Source organism: Phyllobates terribilis, unplaced genomic scaffold, assembly GCF_046119375.1.
Source record: "Phyllobates terribilis strain yellow unplaced genomic scaffold, ASM4611937v1 Scaffold_8__6_contigs__length_399053987, whole genome shotgun sequence".
NCBI lineage: Eukaryota > Metazoa > Chordata > Amphibia > Anura > Dendrobatidae > Phyllobates > Phyllobates terribilis.
Genome location: NW_027362768.1, coordinates 347,594,409 through 347,606,622, shown reverse-complemented (window position 1 = coordinate 347,606,622; position 12,214 = coordinate 347,594,409). Strand labels below are relative to the sequence as shown.

Below are 12,214 nucleotides of genomic sequence, written 5' to 3'. Positions count from 1 at the left end.
CACCCGCCTCAACACCGTTGGAAGGGAGGAGAACCAATTAAGGCGGGGGGGGGGGGGGGTGGAACGAGCAGCTGTCTACCCTTAGCAGGAGGGTTGCTGATTAATTACCTCTCCTGCTGCTGCTGCTGCTGCTGGCTGTCCAGCAGCAGACTGAAGGTGGCTGCTGCTGTGCGCAGGTATATAAAGGCTCAGAGCCTATTATGACACGCGCAGCCAGCGTTCCATTGCCACATTCCGTCTACTGCAGGCGGGATACCTGGATGGCTGAATGTCACTGAGCAGCTCACAGAGACCGCCATAAGCAACAGTTTAAAAGAATGCCACAGACTAATCAACCAAACTTTTTGGGTTGGTTTCTCTTTTATAGTCTGCAGGCATTAAATGAAAGAAGTCAGTGTTCCAGCAGAGGGAGACAACGTTTCAGAAAAGGCATTGTAGCAAACCAAAAAAGAAATTTTAAGCGCAGCAGAGTAACCAGCTCACATACCTGTTAGCTCAGGTGAGTTTAAAAGGCTGCTGTTGATAACAAGGGCATTTGCTAAATAGATGGTGTGTGTGCAACAATATACTGAAAGGTCAATTATATTGTGCAGCTTATCTCACCACCTGTAGTTATTTAGGTGAAAGCTCCAAAATGCTTGCCTAATATGTCTGTTTATCCAAAAGGAAGTATAGAGGGAGAGCTAGATAGATAGCATTGCATTACATTACATGGCAATGCAATGCACAGTTGCTGAAGTTGAACCAAAATGAGCTTGTCATCTGGCTTCTGCAACTTTTAACATGAAAAATCCAATGAGGAGAAGAAAAGCAAAGCCAAAGAGTCCATCCCAAAATCCGACAAACAAGCCAAATGAACAAAAAGCATTGAATTCAATTCTTTCTGATTTTAGAAACTGCATTAAAGAAGGGGTGCACCGGTCCTGGAGATACTGCAATACCAGGTCAATGCGTGGAGTGGACAGAGCAAGCTCTTTTTCCATCTCCCTGTTCTAAAAATCCATTTAATATATGGTCCCCAGATAGGGGACGTATCAGATATTAAACTGATAAGAACAGATACTACACTTGATCTTAGCCAAAAGGCCGAGAAGCGATAACCAGAATTGGTTTCCGACTACGGTGCCACCCAAGGATTCTGAAAAGTCCATTTGTGGAGATGGCCACCTGGACTCCCGTTAAGAAGACATGCTGTCAACCTCTAGATCCCTCACATGCCTGCACTTTTCGGCTTGCTGCTGCTGCAATCCACGCGTTTTAGATCTGCATAACTCCACCTCTTTTAGCACAGTACCCTCAACCCCCGGCTGTTCCCACCTGCCTCAACACCGTTGGAAGGGAGGAGAACCAATTAAGGCGGGGGGGGGGGGGGTGGAACGAGCAGCTGTCTACCCTTAGCAGGAGGGTTGCTGATTAATTACCTCTCCTGCTGCTGCTGCTGCTGCTGGCTGTCCAGCAGCAGACTGAAGGTGGCTGCTGCTGTGCGCAGGTATATAAAGGCTCAGAGCCTATTATGACACGCGCAGCCAGCGTTCCATTGCCACATTCCGTCTACTGCAGGCGGGATACCTGGATGGCTGAATGTCACTGAGCAGCTCACAGAGACCGCCATAAGCAACAGTTTAAAAGAATGCCACAGACTAATCAACCAAACTTTTTGGGTTGGTTTCTCTTTTATAGTCTGCAGGCATTAAATGAAAGAAGTCAGTGTTCCAGCAGAGGGAGACAACGTTTCAGAAAAGGCATTGTAGCAAACCAAAAAAGAAATTTTAAGCGCAGCAGAGTAACCAGCTCACATACCTGTTAGCTCAGGTGAGTTTAAAAGGCTGCTGTTGATAACAAGGGCATTTGCTAAATAGATGGTGTGTGTGCAACAATATACTGAAAGGTCAATTATATTGTGCAGCTTATCTCACCACCTGTAGTTATTTAGGTGAAAGCTCCAAAATGCTTGCCTAATATGTCTGTTTATCCAAAAGGAAGTATAGAGGGAGAGCTAGATAGATAGCATTGCATTACATTACATGGCAATGCAATGCACAGTTGCTGAAGTTGAACCAAAATGAGCTTGTCATCTGGCTTCTGCAACTTTTAACATGAAAAATCCAATGAGGAGAAGAAAAGCAAAGCCAAAGAGTCCATCCCAAAATCCGACAAACAAGCCAAATGAACAAAAAGCATTGAATTCAATTCTTTCTGATTTTAGAAACTGCATTAAAGAAGGGGTGCACCGGTCCTGGAGATACTGCAATACCAGGTCAATGCGTGGAGTGGACAGAGCAAGCTCTTTTTCCATCTCCCTGTTCTAAAAATCCATTTAATATATGGTCCCCAGATAGGGGACGTATCAGATATTAAACTGATAAGAACAGATACTACACTTGATCTTAGCCAAAAGGCCGAGAAGCGATAACCAGAATTGGTTTCCGACTACGGTGCCACCCAAGGATTCTGAAAAGTCCATTTGTGGAGATGGCCACCTGGACTCCCGTTAAGAAGACATGCTGTCAACCTCTAGATCCCTCACATGCCTGCACTTTTCGGCTTGCTGCTGCTGCAATCCACGCGTTTTAGATCTGCATAACTCCACCTCTTTTAGCACAGTACCCTCAACCCCCGGCTGTTCCCACCCGCCTCAACACCGTTGGAAGGGAGGAGAACCAATTAAGGCGGGGGGGGGGGGGTGGAACGAGCAGCTGTCTACCCTTAGCAGGAGGGTTGCTGATTAATTACCTCTCCTGCTGCTGCTGCTGCTGGCTGTCCAGCAGCAGACTGAAGGTGGCTGCTGCTGTGCGCAGGTATATAAAGGCTCAGAGCCTATTATGACACGCGCAGCCAGCGTTCCATTGCCACATTCCGTCTACTGCAGGCGGGATACCTGGATGGCTGAATGTCACTGAGAAGCTCACAGAGACCGCCATAAGCAACAGTTTAAAAGAATGCCACAGACTAATCAACCAAACTTTTTGGGTTGGTTTCTCTTTTATAGTCTGCAGGCATTAAATGAAAGAAGTCAGTGTTCCAGCAGAGGGAGACAACGTTTCAGAAAAGGCATTGTAGCAAACCAAAAAAGAAATTTTAAGCGCAGCAGAGTAACCAGCTCACATACCTGTTAGCTCAGGTGAGTTTAAAAGGCTGCTGTTGATAACAAGGGCATTTGCTAAATAGATGGTGTGTGTGCAACAATATACTGAAAGGTCAATTATATTGTGCAGCTTATCTCACCACCTGTAGTTATTTAGGTGAAAGCTCCAAAATGCTTGCCTAATATGTCTGTTTATCCAAAAGGAAGTATAGAGGGAGAGCTAGATAGATAGCATTGCATTACATTACATGGCAATGCAATGCACAGTTGCTGAAGTTGAACCAAAATGAGCTTGTCATCTGGCTTCTGCAACTTTTAACATGAAAAATCCAATGAGGAGAAGAAAAGCAAAGCCAAAGAGTCCATCCCAAAATCCGACAAACAGGCCAAATGAACAAAAAGCATTGAATTCAATTCTTTCTGATTTTAGAAACTGCATTAAAGAAGGGGTGCACCGGTCCTGGAGATACTGCAATACCAGGTCAATGCGTGGAGTGGACAGAGCAAGCTCTTTTTCCATCTCCCTGTTCTAAAAATCCATTTAATATATGGTCCCCAGATAGGGGACGTATCAGATATTAAACTGATAAGAACAGATACTACACTTGATCTTAGCCAAAAGGCCGAGAAGCGATAACCAGAATTGGTTTCCGACTACGGTGCCACCCAAGGATTCTGAAAAGTCCATTTGTGGAGATGGCCACCTGGACTCCCGTTAAGAAGACATGCTGTCAACCTCTAGATCCCTCACATGCCTGCACTTTTCGGCTTGCTGCTGCTGCAATCCACGCGTTTTAGATCTGCATAACTCCACCTCTTTTAGCACAGTACCCTCAACCCCCGGCTGTTCCCACCCGCCTCAACACCGTTGGAAGGGAGGAGAACCAATTAAGGCGGGGGGGGGGTGGAACGAGCAGCTGTCTACCCTTAGCAGGAGGGTTGCTGATTAATTACCTCTCCTGCTGCTGCTGCTGCTGCTGGCTGTCCAGCAGCAGACTGAAGGTGGCTGCTGCTGTGCGCAGGTATATAAAGGCTCAGAGCCTATTATGACACGCGCAGCCAGCGTTCCATTGCCACATTCCGTCTACTGCAGGCGGGATACCTGGATGGCTGAATGTCACTGAGAAGCTCACAGAGACCGCCATAAGCAACAGTTTAAAAGAATGCCACAGACTAATCAACCAAACTTTTTGGGTTGGTTTCTCTTTTATAGTCTGCAGGCATTAAATGAAAGAAGTCAGTGTTCCAGCAGAGGGAGACAACGTTTCAGAAAAGGCATTGTAGCAAACCAAAAAAGAAATTTTAAGCGCAGCAGAGTAACCAGCTCACATACCTGTTAGCTCAGGTGAGTTTAAAAGGCTGCTGTTGATAACAAGGGCATTTGCTAAATAGATGGTGTGTGTGCAACAATATACTGAAAGGTCAATTATATTGTGCAGCTTATCTCACCACCTGTAGTTATTTAGGTGAAAGCTCCAAAATGCTTGCCTAATATGTCTGTTTATCCAAAAGGAAGTATAGAGGGAGAGCTAGATAGATAGCATTGCATTACATTACATGGCAATGCAATGCACAGTTGCTGAAGTTGAACCAAAATGAGCTTGTCATCTGGCTTCTGCAACTTTTAACATGAAAAATCCAATGAGGAGAAGAAAAGCAAAGCCAAAGAGTCCATCCCAAAATCCGACAAACAAGCCAAATGAACAAAAAGCATTGAATTCAATTCTTTCTGATTTTAGAAACTGCATTAAAGAAGGGGTGCACCGGTCCTGGAGATACTGCAATACCAGGTCAATGCGTGGAGTGGACAGAGCAAGCTCTTTTTCCATCTCCCTGTTCTAAAAATCCATTTAATATATGGTCCCCAGATAGGGGACGTATCAGATATTAAACTGATAAGAACAGATACTACACTTGATCTTAGCCAAAAGGCCGAGAAGCGATAACCAGAATTGGTTTCCGACTACGGTGCCACCCAAGGATTCTGAAAAGTCCATTTGTGGAGATGGCCACCTGGACTCCCGTTAAGAAGACATGCTGTCAACCTCTAGATCCCTCACATGCCTGCACTTTTCGGCTTGCTGCTGCTGCAATCCACGCGTTTTAGATCTGCATAACTCCACCTCTTTTAGCACAGTACCCTCAACCCCCGGCTGTTCCCACCCGCCTCAACACCGTTGGAAGGGAGGAGAACCAATTAAGGCGGGGGGGGGGGTGGAACGAGCAGCTGTCTACCCTTAGCAGGAGGGTTGCTGATTAATTACCTCTCCTGCTGCTGCTGCTGCTGCTGCTGGCTGTCCAGCAGCAGACTGAAGGTGGCTGCTGCTGTGCGCAGGTATATAAAGGCTCAGAGCCTATTATGACACGCGCAGCCAGCGTTCCATTGCCACATTCCGTCTACTGCAGGCGGGATACCTGGATGGCTGAATGTCACTGAGAAGCTCACAGAGACCGCCATAAGCAACAGTTTAAAAGAATGCCACAGACTAATCAACCAAACTTTTTGGGTTGGTTTCTCTTTTATAGTCTGCAGGCATTAAATGAAAGAAGTCAGTGTTCCAGCAGAGGGAGACAACGTTTCAGAAAAGGCATTGTAGCAAACCAAAAAAGAAATTTTAAGCGCAGCAGAGTAACCAGCTCACATACCTGTTAGCTCAGGTGAGTTTAAAAGGCTGCTGTTGATAACAAGGGCATTTGCTAAATAGATGGTGTGTGTGCAACAATATACTGAAAGGTCAATTATATTGTGCAGCTTATCTCACCACCTGTAGTTATTTAGGTGAAAGCTCCAAAATGCTTGCCTAATATGTCTGTTTATCCAAAAGGAAGTATAGAGGGAGAGCTAGATAGATAGCATTGCATTACATTACATGGCAATGCAATGCACAGTTGCTGAAGTTGAACCAAAATGAGCTTGTCATCTGGCTTCTGCAACTTTTAACATGAAAAATCCAATGAGGAGAAGAAAAGCAAAGCCAAAGAGTCCATCCCAAAATCCGACAAACAAGCCAAATGAACAAAAAGCATTGAATTCAATTCTTTCTGATTTTAGAAACTGCATTAAAGAAGGGGTGCACCGGTCCTGGAGATACTGCAATACCAGGTCAATGCGTGGAGTGGACAGAGCAAGCTCTTTTTCCATCTCCCTGTTCTAAAAATCCATTTAATATATGGTCCCCAGATAGGGGACGTATCAGATATTAAACTGATAAGAACAGATACTACACTTGATCTTAGCCAAAAGGCCGAGAAGCGATAACCAGAATTGGTTTCCGACTACGGTGCCACCCAAGGATTCTGAAAAGTCCATTTGTGGAGATGGCCACCTGGACTCCCGTTAAGAAGACATGCTGTCAACCTCTAGATCCCTCACATGCCTGCACTTTTCGGCTTGCTGCTGCTGCAATCCACGCGTTTTAGATCTGCATAACTCCACCTCTTTTAGCACAGTACCCTCAACCCCCGGCTGTTCCCACCCGCCTCAACACCATTGGAAGGGAGGAGAACCAATTAAGGCGGGGGGGGGGTGGAACGAGCAGCTGTCTACCCTTAGCAGGAGGGTTGCTGATTAATTACCTCTCCTGCTGCTGCTGCTGCTGCTGGCTGTCCAGCAGCAGACTGAAGGTGGCTGCTGCTGTGCGCAGGTATATAAAGGCTCAGAGCCTATTATGACACGCGCAGCCAGCGTTCCATTGCCACATTCCGTCTACTGCAGGCGGGATACCTGGATGGCTGAATGTCACTGAGAAGCTCACAGAGACCGCCATAAGCAACAGTTTAAAAGAATGCCACAGACTAATCAACCAAACTTTTTGGGTTGGTTTCTCTTTTATAGTCTGCAGGCATTAAATGAAAGAAGTCAGTGTTCCAGCAGAGGGAGACAACGTTTCAGAAAAGGCATTGTAGCAAACCAAAAAAGAAATTTTAAGCGCAGCAGAGTAACCAGCTCACATACCTGTTAGCTCAGGTGAGTTTAAAAGGCTGCTGTTGATAACAAGGGCATTTGCTAAATAGATGGTGTGTGTGCAACAATATACTGAAAGGTCAATTATATTGTGCAGCTTATCTCACCACCTGTAGTTATTTAGGTGAAAGCTCCAAAATGCTTGCCTAATATGTCTGTTTATCCAAAAGGAAGTATAGAGGGAGAGCTAGATAGATAGCATTGCATTACATTACATGGCAATGCAATGCACAGTTGCTGAAGTTGAACCAAAATGAGCTTGTCATCTGGCTTCTGCAACTTTTAACATGAAAAATCCAATGAGGAGAAGAAAAGCAAAGCCAAAGAGTCCATCCCAAAATCCGACAAACAAGCCAAATGAACAAAAAGCATTGAATTCAATTCTTTCTGATTTTAGAAACTGCATTAAAGAAGGGGTGCACCGGTCCTGGAGATACTGCAATACCAGGTCAATGCGTGGAGTGGACAGAGCAAGCTCTTTTTCCATCTCCCTGTTCTAAAAATCCATTTAATATATGGTCCCCAGATAGGGGACGTATCAGATATTAAACTGATAAGAACAGATACTACACTTGATCTTAGCCAAAAGGCCGAGAAGCGATAACCAGAATTGGTTTCCGACTACGGTGCCACCCAAGGATTCTGAAAAGTCCATTTGTGGAGATGGCCACCTGGACTCCCGTTAAGAAGACATGCTGTCAACCTCTAGATCCCTCACATGCCTGCACTTTTCGGCTTGCTGCTGCTGCAATCCACGCGTTTTAGATCTGCATAACTCCACCTCTTTTAGCACAGTACCCTCAACCCCCGGCTGTTCCCACCCGCCTCAACACCGTTGGAAGGGAGGAGAACCAATTAAGGCGGGGGGGGGGGGTGGAACGAGCAGCTGTCTACCCTTAGCAGGAGGGTTGCTGATTAATTACCTCTCCTGCTGCTGCTGCTGCTGGCTGTCCAGCAGCAGACTGAAGGTGGCTGCTGCTGTGCGCAGGTATATAAAGGCTCAGAGCCTATTATGACACGCGCAGCCAGCGTTCCATTGCCACATTCCGTCTACTGCAGGCGGGATACCTGGATGGCTGAATGTCACTGAGAAGCTCACAGAGACCGCCATAAGCAACAGTTTAAAAGAATGCCACAGACTAATCAACCAAACTTTTTGGGTTGGTTTCTCTTTTATAGTCTGCAGGCATTAAATGAAAGAAGTCAGTGTTCCAGCAGAGGGAGACAACGTTTCAGAAAAGGCATTGTAGCAAACCAAAAAAGAAATTTTAAGCGCAGCAGAGTAACCAGCTCACATACCTGTTAGCTCAGGTGAGTTTAAAAGGCTGCTGTTGATAACAAGGGCATTTGCTAAATAGATGGTGTGTGTGCAACAATATACTGAAAGGTCAATTATATTGTGCAGCTTATCTCACCACCTGTAGTTATTTAGGTGAAAGCTCCAAAATGCTTGCCTAATATGTCTGTTTATCCAAAAGGAAGTATAGAGGGAGAGCTAGATAGATAGCATTGCATTACATTACATGGCAATGCAATGCACAGTTGCTGAAGTTGAACCAAAATGAGCTTGTCATCTGGCTTCTGCAACTTTTAACATGAAAAATCCAATGAGGAGAAGAAAAGCAAAGCCAAAGAGTCCATCCCAAAATCCGACAAACAAGCCAAATGAACAAAAAGCATTGAATTCAATTCTTTCTGATTTTAGAAACTGCATTAAAGAAGGGGTGCACCGGTCCTGGAGATACTGCAATACCAGGTCAATGCGTGGAGTGGACAGAGCAAGCTCTTTTTCCATCTCCCTGTTCTAAAAATCCATTTAATATATGGTCCCCAGATAGGGGACGTATCAGATATTAAACTGATAAGAACAGATACTACACTTGATCTTAGCCAAAAGGCCGAGAAGCGATAACCAGAATTGGTTTCCGACTACGGTGCCACCCAAGGATTCTGAAAAGTCCATTTGTGGAGATGGCCACCTGGACTCCCGTTAAGAAGACATGCTGTCAACCTCTAGATCCCTCACATGCCTGCACTTTTCGGCTTGCTGCTGCTGCAATCCACGCGTTTTAGATCTGCATAACTCCACCTCTTTTAGCACAGTACCCTCAACCCCCGGCTGTTCCCACCCGCCTCAACACCGTTGGAAGGGAGGAGAACCAATTAAGGCGGGGGGGGGGTGGAACGAGCAGCTGTCTACCCTTAGCAGGAGGGTTGCTGATTAATTACCTCTCCTGCTGCTGCTGCTGCTGCTGGCTGTCCAGCAGCAGACTGAAGGTGGCTGCTGCTGTGCGCAGGTATATAAAGGCTCAGAGCCTATTATGACACGCGCAGCCAGCGTTCCATTGCCACATTCCGTCTACTGCAGGCGGGATACCTGGATGGCTGAATGTCACTGAGAAGCTCACAGAGACCGCCATAAGCAACAGTTTAAAAGAATGCCACAGACTAATCAACCAAACTTTTTGGGTTGGTTTCTCTTTTATAGTCTGCAGGCATTAAATGAAAGAAGTCAGTGTTCCAGCAGAGGGAGACAACGTTTCAGAAAAGGCATTGTAGCAAACCAAAAAAGAAATTTTAAGCGCAGCAGAGTAACCAGCTCACATACCTGTTAGCTCAGGTGAGTTTAAAAGGCTGCTGTTGATAACAAGGGCATTTGCTAAATAGATGGTGTGTGTGCAACAATATACTGAAAGGTCAATTATATTGTGCAGCTTATCTCACCACCTGTAGTTATTTAGGTGAAAGCTCCAAAATGCTTGCCTAATATGTCTGTTTATCCAAAAGGAAGTATAGAGGGAGAGCTAGATAGATAGCATTGCATTACATTACATGGCAATGCAATGCACAGTTGCTGAAGTTGAACCAAAATGAGCTTGTCATCTGGCTTCTGCAACTTTTAACATGAAAAATCCAATGAGGAGAAGAAAAGCAAAGCCAAAGAGTCCATCCCAAAATCCGACAAACAAGCCAAATGAACAAAAAGCATTGAATTCAATTCTTTCTGATTTTAGAAACTGCATTAAAGAAGGGGTGCACCGGTCCTGGAGATACTGCAATACCAGGTCAATGCGTGGAGTGGACAGAGCAAGCTCTTTTTCCATCTCCCTGTTCTAAAAATCCATTTAATATATGGTCCCCAGATAGGGGACGTATCAGATATTAAACTGATAAGAACAGATACTACACTTGATCTTAGCCAAAAGGCCGAGAAGCGATAACCAGAATTGGTTTCCGACTACGGTGCCACCCAAGGATTCTGAAAAGTCCATTTGTGGAGATGGCCACCTGGACTCCCGTTAAGAAGACATGCTGTCAACCTCTAGATCCCTCACATGCCTGCACTTTTCGGCTTGCTGCTGCTGCAATCCACGCGTTTTAGATCTGCATAACTCCACCTCTTTTAGCACAGTACCCTCAACCCCCGGCTGTTCCCACCCGCCTCAACACCGTTGGAAGGGAGGAGAACCAATTAAGGCGGGGGGGGGGGTGGAACGAGCAGCTGTCTACCCTTAGCAGGAGGGTTGCTGATTAATTACCTCTCCTGCTGCTGCTGCTGCTGCTGGCTGTCCAGCAGCAGACTGAAGGTGGCTGCTGCTGTGCGCAGGTATATAAAGGCTCAGAGCCTATTATGACACGCGCAGCCAGCGTTCCATTGCCACATTCCGTCTACTGCAGGCGGGATACCTGGATGGCTGAATGTCACTGAGAAGCTCACAGAGACCGCCATAAGCAACAGTTTAAAAGAATGCCACAGACTAATCAACCAAACTTTTTGGGTTGGTTTCTCTTTTATAGTCTGCAGGCATTAAATGAAAGAAGTCAGTGTTCCAGCAGAGGGAGACAACGTTTCAGAAAAGGCATTGTAGCAAACCAAAAAAGAAATTTTAAGCGCAGCAGAGTAACCAGCTCACATACCTGTTAGCTCAGGTGAGTTTAAAAGGCTGCTGTTGATAACAAGGGCATTTGCTAAATAGATGGTGTGTGTGCAACAATATACTGAAAGGTCAATTATATTGTGCAGCTTATCTCACCACCTGTAGTTATTTAGGTGAAAGCTCCAAAATGCTTGCCTAATATGTCTGTTTATCCAAAAGGAAGTATAGAGGGAGAGCTAGATAGATAGCATTGCATTACATTACATGGCAATGCAATGCACAGTTGCTGAAGTTGAACCAAAATGAGCTTGTCATCTGGCTTCTGCAACTTTTAACATGAAAAATCCAATGAGGAGAAGAAAAGCAAAGCCAAAGAGTCCATCCCAAAATCCGACAAACAAGCCAAATGAACAAAAAGCATTGAATTCAATTCTTTCTGATTTTAGAAACTGCATTAAAGAAGGGGTGCACCGGTCCTGGAGATACTGCAATACCAGGTCAATGCGTGGAGTGGACAGAGCAAGCTCTTTTTCCATCTCCCTGTTCTAAAAATCCATTTAATATATGGTCCCCAGATAGGGGACGTATCAGATATTAAACTGATAAGAACAGATACTACACTTGATCTTAGCCAAAAGGCCGAGAAGCGATAACCAGAATTGGTTTCCGACTACGGTGCCACCCAAGGATTCTGAAAAGTCCATTTGTGGAGATGGCCACCTGGACTCCCGTTAAGAAGACATGCTGTCAACCTCTAGATCCCTCACATGCCTGCACTTTTCGGCTTGCTGCTGCTGCAATCCACGCGTTTTAGATCTGCATAACTCCACCTCTTTTAGCACAGTACCCTCAACCCCCGGCTGTTCCCACCCGCCTCAACACCGTTGGAAGGGAGGAGAACCAATTAAGGCGGGGGGGGGGGGGGGTGGAACGAGCAGCTGTCTACCCTTAGCAGGAGGGTTGCTGATTAATTACCTCTCCTGCTGCTGCTGCTGCTGGCTGTCCAGCAGCAGACTGAAGGTGGCTGCTGCTGTGCGCAGGTATATAAAGGCTCAGAGCCTATTATGACACGCGCAGCCAGCGTTCCATTGCCACATTCCGTCTACTGCAGGCGGGATACCTGGATGGCTGAATGTCACTGAGAAGCTCACAGAGACCGCCATAAGCAACAGTTTAAAAGAATGCCACAGACTAATCAACCAAACTTTTTGGGTTGGTTTCTCTTTTATAGTCTGCAGGCATTAAATGAAAGAAGTCAGTGTTCCAGCAGAGGGAGACAACGTTTCA

The 12,214-nt window shown here is 45.7% G+C and overlaps 9 non-coding genes across 9 annotated transcripts; all 9 read right to left on the bottom strand.

Moving 5' to 3' along the window:
• Nucleotides 1-907: 907 nt before the first annotated feature.
• Nucleotides 908-1,098, bottom strand: LOC141158623 (U2 spliceosomal RNA). Its single transcript, XR_012248651.1, has one exon. It is a non-coding gene; the product is annotated as a U2 spliceosomal RNA (small nuclear RNA).
• A 1,122-nt stretch (nucleotides 1,099-2,220) lies between these two features.
• On the bottom strand, nucleotides 2,221-2,411 carry LOC141158622 (U2 spliceosomal RNA). The gene has a single exon (XR_012248650.1). It is a non-coding gene; the product is annotated as a U2 spliceosomal RNA (small nuclear RNA).
• Nucleotides 2,412-3,529: 1,118 nt separating this feature from the next.
• On the bottom strand, nucleotides 3,530-3,720 carry LOC141158621 (U2 spliceosomal RNA). The gene has a single exon (XR_012248649.1). It is a non-coding gene; the product is annotated as a U2 spliceosomal RNA (small nuclear RNA).
• Nucleotides 3,721-4,838: 1,118 nt separating this feature from the next.
• LOC141158620 (U2 spliceosomal RNA) lies at nucleotides 4,839-5,029 on the bottom strand. Its single transcript, XR_012248648.1, has one exon. It is a non-coding gene; the product is annotated as a U2 spliceosomal RNA (small nuclear RNA).
• A 1,122-nt stretch (nucleotides 5,030-6,151) lies between these two features.
• Nucleotides 6,152-6,342, bottom strand: LOC141158619 (U2 spliceosomal RNA). The gene has a single exon (XR_012248647.1). It is a non-coding gene; the product is annotated as a U2 spliceosomal RNA (small nuclear RNA).
• A 1,118-nt stretch (nucleotides 6,343-7,460) lies between these two features.
• Nucleotides 7,461-7,651, bottom strand: LOC141158617 (U2 spliceosomal RNA). Its single transcript, XR_012248645.1, has one exon. It is a non-coding gene; the product is annotated as a U2 spliceosomal RNA (small nuclear RNA).
• Nucleotides 7,652-8,768: 1,117 nt separating this feature from the next.
• LOC141158616 (U2 spliceosomal RNA) lies at nucleotides 8,769-8,959 on the bottom strand. Its single transcript, XR_012248644.1, has one exon. It is a non-coding gene; the product is annotated as a U2 spliceosomal RNA (small nuclear RNA).
• Nucleotides 8,960-10,077: 1,118 nt separating this feature from the next.
• LOC141158615 (U2 spliceosomal RNA) lies at nucleotides 10,078-10,268 on the bottom strand. The gene has a single exon (XR_012248643.1). It is a non-coding gene; the product is annotated as a U2 spliceosomal RNA (small nuclear RNA).
• A 1,119-nt stretch (nucleotides 10,269-11,387) lies between these two features.
• On the bottom strand, nucleotides 11,388-11,578 carry LOC141158614 (U2 spliceosomal RNA). The gene has a single exon (XR_012248642.1). It is a non-coding gene; the product is annotated as a U2 spliceosomal RNA (small nuclear RNA).
• Nucleotides 11,579-12,214: the final 636 nt, after the last annotated feature.